The 12149-nt window shown below is 40.3% G+C and overlaps 1 non-coding gene across 1 annotated transcript; it reads right to left on the minus strand.

Moving 5' to 3' along the window:
* Positions 1-1173: 1173 nt before the first annotated feature.
* LOC112788668 (small nucleolar RNA R71) lies at positions 1174-1280 on the minus strand. The gene has a single exon (XR_003196025.1). It is a non-coding gene; the product is annotated as a small nucleolar RNA R71 (small nucleolar RNA).
* Between the last annotated feature and the right edge of the window lie 10869 nt (positions 1281-12149).

The following is a 12149-nucleotide window of genomic DNA, read 5'->3' on the forward strand; positions in this document are numbered from 1 at the left end:
CTCTTGGTGCACAAAATTGTGATCTCAATGGTGCCAACAACTTGGTACGCACAATCTTAATCTCAATTCTTTTTCACAATTCCGCACAACTAACCAGTAAGTGCACTGGGTCGTCCAAGTAATAAACCTTACTTGAGTAAGGGTCGATCCCACGGAGATTGTCGGCTTGAAGCAAGCTATGGTCATCTTTGTAAATATCAGTCAGGCAGATTCAAATGGTTATGAGGTTTTGATAATTAAAATATAAATAAAATAGAAAATAAGATAGAAATACTTATGTAATTCATTGGTGGGATTTCAGATAAGCGTATGGAGATGCTTTGTTGCTTCTAAACTTCTGCTTTCCTACTGCCTTCTTCCAACCATGTTTTACCTCCTTCCATGGCAAGCTGTAAGATCCTCTCGGATGAAAACAAATCCATATGCGCTGTCACTGCATGACTAATCATCTGTCGGTTCCCGCTAGCGTCGGAATAGGACCATTGTCCTTTTGCACACTGTCACTTGCATCACTCACACTAACAGCATTTCTAACACGAATATTCTTTGCATCTACCCCCTTCTTGCTTTTGCCTTGTTGGTTGTATGACAGGTAGAAGAAGCGGGACTTCAACTTCCTTTGATTCTGAACCTGAGAGGACCTTCCTTAGATTAAGGAGGGAAGCAAGAGGAAAGAGAGTAGTTGGTACGGAGGAAGAAGAGAAGTATTTTGAACTAGACATGGCTGAGAATATGGAGAACCATCATGAAGAAGAGGCTCACAACCATAGCAGAGAAGGCCTAGTGCATCATGCTGGGCAAGAGAGAAGAGTTCTGGGATCTTACATCAATCCAAACCCAGGAAACTGTGGAAGTAGCATCCAAATGCCAACTATACATGCCAATAACTTTGAACTTAAGCCACAGCTCATCACCCTTGTTCAGAACAACTGTTCGTTCGGAGGGGGTGTCCAAGAAGACACTAATCAACATCTAACCACCTTCCTGAGGATCTGTGATACTGTGAAGTCTAATGGTGTTCATCCTGACACCTATAGACTGCTTCTATTCCCCTTCTCACTCAAGGACAAGGCATCTAAAAGGCTGGAATCCTTCCCAAAGGAGAGCTTAACAACCTGGGAAGATGTAGTGAACAAATTCTTAGCGAGATTCTATCCTCCTCAAAGAATCAACAGGTTGAGAGCTAAGGTTCAAACTTTCAGGCAACAAGATGGTGAGACTTTATATGAAGCATGGGAGAGGTTTAAGGATCTGACAAGAAGGTGCCCACCAGATATGTTCAATGAATGGGTGTAGTTACACATTTTCTATGAAGGTCTTTCTTATGAATCAAAGAAGACAGTAGACCACTCATCCGGAGGATCTCTGAACAAGAAGAAGATCATTGAAGAAGCCATAGATGTCATTGAGACTGTAGCTGAGAATGACTACTTCTATGCTTCTGAAAAGGGCAACACTAGAGGAGTAATAGAGCTAAACAATGTGGATGCACTGCTAGCTCAAAACAAGATGATCACCAAACAGCTGGCTGACCTTACCAAGAAGATGGAGAGGAGTCAAGTAGTAGTAATCACCACCTCAACAGCAGCTCAAGAAGGAGTGAATAAAAAAGCAGAGGGTGATCAGGAACAGGCCAACTACATTGGAAATCCACCTAGGCAGAACCATAACCCATACTCCAAGACTTACAATCCTGGTTGGAGGAACCACCCAAACTTTGGGTGGAGAAATCAACAAGACCAAGGCCAAGATTAGAGACGCCACAACCCCAACAACAATGCAGCTCACCAACATTCCACACAGAGATCATATCAACACCCACCTAACAACACACCTCAACATCCATACCAAAGCCAAAATGGCCCTTCTCATCCCTCCAATCTCAACTCACCATCATCAGAAGAAAGACTATCAAGGATTGAGACTCTACTTGAAGGCATATGTAAGGAAATCCAAGATAATAAGGTGTTCAAAGAGGAGGTGCGAGCTAATCTCAAAAACCAGGGAGACACCATTCAGAGGCTAGAATTTCAAGTGGGATACCTCTCTGAGAAGATTCCCAAACCTACTGATAGCTTTCCAAGTGACACAGAGAAGAACCCGAGAGGTGAAGCAAAGAAAGTAAGATGGGAAGGCTGCAATATGGTCACTATAAGTGATAAGGGGACTGAGGAAGAGCCGAACAAACCATTAGAACAACCTGGAGATACATTAGCAGAGAAACAGGAAGAGGATCACCAAGAAATCAAAATTTCACAAAAGGAGCTGCTGAGACTCTATGCACCTTTTCCCCAAAGACTCAAAGGTAAGTGTCAGTAACGTTCTTGAAGGATTGGCAAGCTTACGTTAAGAGCCACGTTAACCTAGTTAACGTGGACTCTAACAGAGAAAGAATCTGAAGAATTTATGAAGAACATGAAGAACACTTTGAGTGTGGTGAAGAACATTGAAGAACACCTTTTAGATCTTAGAAAGGGCAAGGGAGTAAAATTTTTGGTGTTTAAGGGGTTATATGGTAATTTCTGGAAGTTAGGGTGGTAAAAGTAGAAATATTAAAAGTTACGGGTGGTAAAAAGTGAATTTTAAAGGTTAAAGGTTAAAGTAAAGTTAATTTTCGAAAATTTAATAAATAAAATATTAAATAATAATAAAATATTAAATAATAATATTTAATTAAAAATAATATTTTAATAAAAATAATAAAATAATGCGGAAAAGGCAGTTTTCTGTAAAAGCTTTAGAAAGACAACTTTAAGCGCAGAATCTCATAACTACCTTCATAAAACACTTAGGGAGTGGTAAGAACATATTAGTGAGGCAAAGATAAAAGAAAGATAAGAAGTTGAAGAAAAGATAAAAACTAAAGAAAAGTCTGTAAGGTTTTAATAACAAAAAAACAGACAGAAATTAGTGAACGAACTAGGGCAACATAGTTAGTCCTTGAGTTGCGACTAGGGTTAGGTATTATATGAAAAGTTAAACTGTTTCAGTATAGACTTAATGAACCTATACTTGGGACAGGCAAACTATTCATACCGAAATTTACATAAACTTTAAATACATACGTTAAGCAGAGAAATCAGAGCAGAATAGAGAAACACAGAAAACAGAGTAATAAGAGTAAAGTAAAGAGATAAAGAGAAAAAGAGTAATATAGATACAGATGAAAAGAGTAATCAGAGAAGAGAAAAGAGATACAGAGAACAGAGTAATTAAAACAGAGTAAAGCGATACAGAGAAAAGAGAAAACAGAACAAAGTAAAGAGATATAAAGAGAAGAGTAATATAATAAAGAGATATTATATATATATATGTTGCTTAATACAACCCAAGAGATATTATATATATCTGTTGCTTAATGCAACCCAAGAGATATTATATATATATATATATATGTTGCTTAATGCAACCCAAGAGATATTATATATATATTTGTTGCTTAATGCAACCCAAGAGATATTACATATATATTTGTTGCTTAATGCAACCCAAGAGATGTTTGTTTATTTATCTGTTGCCCTAAGGCAACCCAAGAGTAATTTTCCGTTTCCAAGAGTATATTTCCTGCGAGTAGAAAGCAGAGGCTGTCTCAATAGAGCTGCTAATAATTATATGCGCATTTATTTGAACGGAAAATCGTATCCGGGAAATCGTGAACTCGTGACCGGATAAATGTCGGGAATGCAGGTGCTAACCGACACATGAGCTCATGGCCTGCGCTAGGGCTAGACATGCATCATTCTTGTCTGCGCATCATTCTCTGTTGCATTCCTTTCTGTGTGTGATCTACTTCTTTGTGTTTGTCTGCTCGTATGCTATTTCTGTGCTTTATTTTCTTGTATTCTTTTGTTTGTGTTCTGCTTTCTATTGTCTCTACTTTCTCTTTCTATCTTTATCTTCTATATACTGCTTCGCTATATTATGTTATTCGTCTACTAATCGACCCCAAATAAATGAACATAACTAATAACCCCGACCCTACTAAGAACTCCCCAGTTTTTACCCCTTCTCTCTCCCTTTCCCCTTCAGATGAAAGTAAGAGTACCTTACCATAGTTCGCTGATGACCGTTCGCAAGAAGAGGATTCTGCTCTAGATAGTCTTCTGAGTCTAGGGTGAATATCGTTCTTTGATTATAGGTATATACTGTGAGACCAGCCAATGTCTGCACCCCGTTCGTATGTGCACTTTAACCTAAATCCTGTGTATGAGATTCCTATTGTGTGGCTACTTTATGAGGTACCAGAGAGAAGTCCTATGGAAAAGTCTGATCGTGCAGAGGAGTAGCAGATGATGTTCTATCTTTTGATGACGTTCCACTTGACTTGAGTTTTGAAGACCTAGAACGCACTTTTCCTCGCTTTAGTAGTTTAGAGGGACTAGGTGAGTATAGAGTATAGGCTAGCCTAGGTGCCAGCTTAGGGACCTCTTTAATAGGTCAGGACCTGGGATGTTGTATGTATATATATGTATATACATATTATTTAGCTATATCTAGGGGTGTTCTAACTAACAGTCTATATGCTAATAAAGGCTGAGTCACCGAACGTTGTCAACTACTTGTGATGTATTTTTTGTGTGGTTGTTTATAACTGTTTTATCTCTTATTACTTGTGAATTGATTTTAAATGATTCTATCTATTAATCTAAACGTTTTCAAAAAAAAAAAAAAAATAAAATAAAATATACACCACGCAAATTAACTACGCGTTTAACAACGAATCAGGCTCGTATGATAAATAATAGATAATAATTAGGAAGACAAATTGGTAGTGCTCAGTTTCCAGTATGATCTAGACATATTGAAAATTGGTTCGTTACATCTCTTACCTTGCCAAAAGTTGCTTTACAGTATTTATTTATTTTAATTGCCATTTACTCTACTTGTCATTCAAATCACTTGCTTTTCACCTTCTAAACCCCGATTACAACCTTTAAAGCCAATAATAAGAACATACTTCCTTGCAGTTCCTTGAGAAGATGACCCGAGATTTAAATACTCGGTTATCAATTTTAAAAAAGGGGTTTGTTACTTGTGACAACTAAAATGTTTGCACGAAGGGATTTTTGTTGGTTTAGAGACTATATCTACAACGCGACTGCTTTTATGAACTTCTTTACTGGCAAAAATCCTAACGTCAAAATGGCGCCGTTGCCGGGGAACTGCTAACGTGTGCCTTATTATTGGTTATTATAAATATTTTTCTTTTACTTGTTTATTTATTTCTGTTTTTCCTTTTTATTTTTCATTTGCTACCATGAATTCTCACCCCTCTCGCTTTGAGTTTGGTTCTAACTTTGTTGAAGGAAATAGAAGTTACAGCAGGAATGTGCATCAAGGTCAGACCAATCAAAGATGGATGGAGCCAAGAGGATCTAATCAACCCTTTAGGCAGCAACACCCTCTGAGATATCCTGGATAAAGGCCATTCTACCGTGCATACCCAGCTGAAAGATATGGTGGACAACCTTGTAACTACCAACAAGTCCCACCCCGTGCATATAAACCATCCTTTCAACATAACCTCGAACCACCACACTCACAAGCTTCTCTTCACCATTCGCCACCATATGATCCTTCCTTACCCCAATACCAATCCAATCACTCCCAATCACCGCCACTTTCCTATGTATCATGTCCATATCCGGCAACCCGAGAAGCAGAGGTTCGCCCAAAGGAAACAGTAAATAAACTTCAAACAACCATTCGACAATTGGAGCAAGCAATAATTCAATGGGTTTCTAGGCACTCAAATACACAAGGATCAACCACAGCCTCATGTGAACAGTCTAACGAAGAGCGTAGCATGAAGGAGATACCAGAAACTCCAGTGGACAAGACAGAGAATGAATTCGTACTAGAACAAGTAGAAGAAGCTGTCATTGTTCAAGAAGAAGAGTTGGTTGAAGATCTAGGAGATGCTGAACCTCCATGGGAATCCAGAACTGAGGAGAACTCCGTCAAGGACGCTACAGTTGATGCTAAGGGGGATATTGTACAATCTCCAAGGCAAGTTGTTTATGAAGAATCAGACGGAATAACCCAGGACACAAATTCCCTTGATAATGATAGTCACAAGTCAAATTCTCTTAGCAATGAACTGGCATCCGCAAGTGAATTCTCTGAGGTCGAAGAATCTTCCCCAAGTGAATATGAAGACGATGCGGAGGTAGATTTCTCTCAACCTCCAATCTATGACTCAAGTGTTGAGGAAGACATAGAAGACTTTGACCAGGACACAGATACAATTGTAGAACCTTGCAATGAAGTGGAGGAATTCACAGAAGAGCACAAGGGAGTAGAACTTACAGAACCACCGGAAACACCTATCCCAAGGCTATTACCACCTAATACAAGCTTCAAGTGGGTACAATCCTTAACCTATAACTTTACTTATTCACTTGAATATGGTTTGCTTGAAATAGATGGCCAGCTTAGAGCTCTTTGCGGCTTTAAGAGTAAGAGGGAAATGGCTCGTACTCAGAGCTGGTGCACAAGGTTTAATAAGGTTCCACGCTTCACCTCGAAGTACATGGATTGGTATCATGCTCAATTGCATGGGTCACGAAGAACGTTTGGTCACCATGGTGAGATTCTACTTTTTAAACCGCCCGGATGGAAACATATAGATCAAGACGGAGGCGGATTTAATAGCAAAGCTTGGGATCCTGGAATCTATTCTGACATTCGTCACCCCGGGAGCCTGAAAATTTGTCTGAAGCTGCTCAGAAGCTTTACATGCCTAGTATGGGACCCCGGAGGCTATTGGCATTCCAAGCACTGGTGGAGATTTTTGGACGAATTTAAACATAAGCTGCCATAGCAGGAAGCTCCTCCAATGTCCAACTTAAGGACTTTAACTAAAAGTGATAGGTGGGAGACAACCCACCATGGTATGGTCGCTTCTTTTTTTTTCAATTTATTTCTTGTTAATTGCTTTTATTTTTATTTCCTTCTCATTTTACTTCATTGAACCTGGAATCATGCATATCATTTATATTAATCATTGCATTCTGCATTTATCTTACATATAAAAAAAAGGGATGCACGACGCGACCGCATGTCCCATGCGATCGCGTCATATTGCGAAAACACTATCCACGCGACCGCGTCACCCACGCGGCCGCGTGCCCTGGAGATCGGCGTCAAAATCCAACCTCCAGAAAGTTAGGCTGGAATCGTGCGGCCCTTGTGCGTTTTGCACAAATTGGCCCACGCGATCGCATGCACCATGCGATCGCGTCACTTGCACAAAAACAATCCCACGCGACCGCGTGAGCGACGCGATCGCATCGCATGGATTGCACAACACAGTAGAAGGAGACAGAGAGTTGCGCCAAAACGACGCTGGAGTCATGCATCTAGCACAAATTCCAGTGACGCGATCGCGCGACCCACGCGATCGCGTCACCCCCCTCTTCTACCCCCTCCATGCGATCGCGCGACCCACGCGATCACGTCACCTCCATTTTCACCCCCACCACGCGACCACGTGCCCCACGCGGCCGCGTGGATTCCAATTTAAAACCCCTCAGATCACGCGAACCCTATTATCGCGCCCCCCTGAACCCCCTTCCAACCCCCTCTCTCTCTCCCTCCCCAACCCTCAACCACCACCACCCAGCCACCATTACCGCTGCACCAACCACCATTGGGAACCGCCGACCACCCACTGTCGCCGTCCGCCCCCAGCCGCAACCAACCCCCTCTTCTTTCTTCCTATTTATTCTTCCTCCCTCCTCCCTCCTCCCCCGCCACTGCCCTCCCCCCTCCGCGCCACCACACGCCGCCGCCACCGTCCCACCACAACCCCCCTTCCACCAGCAACACCACCCCTTTTCCCCCTCCCTTTCCCTACCCTCATCACTCTCTCCTTCCCCCTGCCGAACAGCCGCACCACCGTGCCCACCACCGCCAGCCACCGCGCCATCCACCGGATGCCACCATCACCACCACCCAACCACCTTCCTGCCTACTCTCCTTCTTCCGCCTTCCAGGTTCCGCAACACGCAATCGTTTTTATCCGTTCGTAGTTCTTCTTATTTTTTTCCGTTTCTGTTCATAATTAGGATAGATAGTCTTGCATGTTGTAGTGGATTTTAGGTTGTTAGGTAGCCTAGGCTGTGGTTAGTGGCTCTAGGTCTGTTTATTTACACTGTTCTTGCTTCCGTTTTATCATATTTGCAAATCTGCTGTTGCTGTAATCTTGTTCATATGCTGTATTTCTTGTATATTGCTGCTCTTTACATTGAATTTTCATGTTTATATTATATATATGTAATTGCAGCTTGACTTTTTAATTCATATGAACTGCTTTGATTGCTGTTTATTTTCCGGGATAATCCAATTTTAGCCGGAATGCTGCCCAAATTTCTATAAAAATGTTTTTATTCATATTTTGGTTTGGCAATTTGAACTCTGTTTTCCACTGCTTTAACCAAACCATTTCATAATTGCCAGGGCATGCTTTCTTATCCTTTTTGATTTCCTAGTTTATAAACTGCATTTGTGATGTTTTGATTCCAATTTTTGCTTTCTTTATATCTATTTGAATCAGCATCTACTTGTTTTTCTTGTTTGGTTATGAGTCACTATAGTTCCTACCTGTGAATCCTTGTTACATGGAATATTTTCTTTATGCCACTTACCTTAACCCACTTTTTACTGATTCACCAATTTTAATTTACTGACTTCTTTTTCAAATTCTCACCATACTAACCTTTTAAAATATCTTTTCTGATTTTTCACTTTCTTCTAACTTTCTAACCATGGCATAATGACAATTTTTCCATTTAACTTGAATTCTGATACATTTTGGATTGTAACTTCTTCCTTTCAAACTTTTAAACTACTATACAATCCTTAATGCACATTTACTTAACTCATTTACCTCATTCAAATTCTCCCATGCCACTTTATGTTTTCTTTGCCTATATGCCTACTTGCTTTCCTATTTTTATATATCCTGGTTTTCTATTTTTCAGGATGTTTGCCTCACAGAGGAAAGGAAAGGGCAAAGCTACTGGCAAGCACAAAAAAGGAGATTCATCCCAGTCCATCATTGACCTAATGCATGATTCCTCATGGCGGGAGAAGAACTTTACACAGTAGAAAAAAGCTGACCAGCTGCTCCCAGTACATGATTCAATAAAATTTGCAAACCGATACTGTGAGCTGAAGTATCTGGCATTTGCAAACTCCAGGAATCTATACCTGGAGAGAACTCTGAGGATTCCAGAAGCACTCCAACAGTACACCACTGAGCAAATCAAGCAAAGAGGCTGGTTCTTTCTGGAGAGAGCACTGACAGAGGTCAATGCATCTTGGGTCAGGAAATTCTACTGCAACTACTACATCACCACCCTCGATGTAGTGAACCTGAGAGGAAAGCAGATTCTGGTCACTGAGGAGGCCATAGAGGACATTCTCCGGCTCCCAGCCAAGTCCGATCAGCCTGATGGTAATAGAAAGGCTGAGGAGGACATGCGCCTGATGAGGTTTGATTGGGATGCTGTGAAGGCACGAATAGCTCTTGACCCAACTGTTCCTTGGGAGATGGGTCAGGACACCACCATGCCTAGAGGGATCAAGAGGGCGTACTTAAATGATGAGGCTCGGTTATGGCACCAGATCCTGAGCAACTATGTAATGCCGAGTACTCATGAGACAGAGATCCCAGCTACTATGATCACCCTCCTATAGTGTGTGATGGAGGGTAAGGACCTTTATCTACCACGCTTTATCCGGCATTATATGGCCAGGGTCCACGTCCGAGGCACCCTCCCTTTTCCGTATCTGGTTACACAGCTAGGCCATCGAGCTGACGTGCCATGGGAGGATGCCGATGAGAGACCACCAGCGGCGGACTGTAGGATGATCATTCCTCACAGCAGGAACTTCCTAGCTTTGGGCTACAGACCACCACCCTTCACTGCTACTGATGAGACAGCCCCACCGTCTGCTGGACCCTCTTCATCCACGGCTGCCCCTACTGCCCCTGCTACCACCACTGCACCTCCACTTGCCTCTGAGCCCATATACCGCCTCGTGCACCTCCTATTCCGATAGCTTGATCAGATGGAGCGCCGTAACCGGCGCCGGTATGAGAGATTGGCTGCGACGCTATTCGCATCTGAAGTTGATGATCCGACAGGGTGGTGACATCCCTCCGAGCCCGACACACCATCAGAGCCATCAGAGGACGCAGAGGATGAGCACGAGGAGGCGACTCACTTCTAGGAGGAGACCCATCAGCAGGCAGGCACAGAGCGGGCTGCACCACATCAGGAGGTTACGCATCAGATCGAGGCTGCAGATCCGGAGATTCCGATCCAGTCAGCACTGCCTCTACAGCAGCCAGACGCTCAGCCCACCACTACCACAAAGCCTCCAGCTACCATCCCTACCAGTGATGACACCCCTTCATACCTGGCTTGACTGAGCATTAGGGACGATGCTTCATTTTAAGTGTGGGGAGGTCGCCATCTCTGGCGTTTTACTTTGGTGAACCACTACATCTCTTTTTTCTTTTATTTTGGATATTTTTCTGTATTTTTCTTTTTACTATTATTTTCTGAGTACTTATACATTGCTGCTTTTATGTATTTTTACTCTATTTCTGCATTTTGCATTTTTAGTTCATATTTTTAGTTATTTAGTTTAGTTTGCAATTCTGACTTATTAGTGGATTAATTAGTATAGTTTACCCTTTTTAGCATAAGATAGCATAGTTAAATTGAAAAATATAAAAAGGAAGTAAGCTAGGAAATTGAACATAACAGCTTTAAATCCATAAACCTTGTATATATAGCATTACATCATATAGTTAAGTTGACAACATTTCATCAAGGAGGAACATTAAAACTTTAAAAGCTAACCTAAATAATTTTTTTTATGAGAATAATGGGAATTTTTAACTAAACCTGCATAACATATATGAATGATATATGATGCTTGAGTTAGAGAACACACAGCCTGTGAGTCTTGAGCTTAATTGTATGGTTGTATTCAAACCATAATTTCATTCCTGTGTGTTTCGCTTCTTTTTATTCTGATGTTCTTTACTTTGCTTTAATCTATATGTCCAATTATAGAATATAGAATATAGATACATACCAAAAGAATGATTAAGGCCATCATTTGATTTTAGCTCACTTACCCCAAAATAACCTACCTTTCACATCACCCTTGTTAGCCCCCTTGAGCCTTTAAAATCCCTTTTATTCTATTTAGCCACACTACTAGCCTTAAGCAGAAAAACAAAATAAAATCCCAAGTTGAATCCTTGGTTAGCTTAAGATAGAAAATTATGAATAGATTAAAATGTGGGAAACCTATTGGGAACATGGATGATAGAAACAAAAGGTAGAAAAGTTAAAAGAAATAAAATAAAATTTGGGAAGCATGCTCATGAGAAATCAAAGTGAGTCAATTACCATGTGCAATAAAAAAAAAGTTATTTTTTAGCATTTAATAAAAGGGGATACAAAAGAATTTTCCAATGCAAAATAAAAGTAATGCACATGGGATAAAAATAAAATTGAAACATGAGCATGTAACAATAAGTGGGATAATATGGGAAAATTGGTAAAGAAGCTTGTTCTACTCAATATGTATGTTAGGTGAGATCTTAGTCTAATTAAGGATTCACTTATCAGCTCACTTAGCCTTATACATATATCCTTACCTTTACTTTGACCCCATTACAACCTTAATTAAAGACCTCATGACTTTTGGTATGACTGTACTCTATAATTGTTGATTGGTTAGATGAAGAACAAAGTTATAGAAAGTAAGAATAAAAAGAAAAGTAGAGTGAATAAACCTAATAAACACTGAGTGACTAGAGGATAAACACAAAATCCAATGAGGGTTCAACAACTCATCAACATATATCTGTGCTTAATTTACTAATTGTTTTGCAAGTTTGTACAATATTTTTATTTCCCATCTCATTTGCTAAAATGCTTTATTATTTAAGGGTTGGCTATATATAAATATATATATATATATATATATATATATATATATATATATATATATATATATATATATATATATATATATATATATATATATATATATATATGACTCCTTGAGAATGTGAATTAATTTGACTACATGTAAGCTTTATATATGAGTAGATAAAT

Source organism: Arachis hypogaea, chromosome 20 (genome assembly GCF_003086295.3).
Source record: "Arachis hypogaea cultivar Tifrunner chromosome 20, arahy.Tifrunner.gnm2.J5K5, whole genome shotgun sequence".
Classification (NCBI taxonomy): domain Eukaryota; kingdom Viridiplantae; phylum Streptophyta; class Magnoliopsida; order Fabales; family Fabaceae; genus Arachis; species Arachis hypogaea.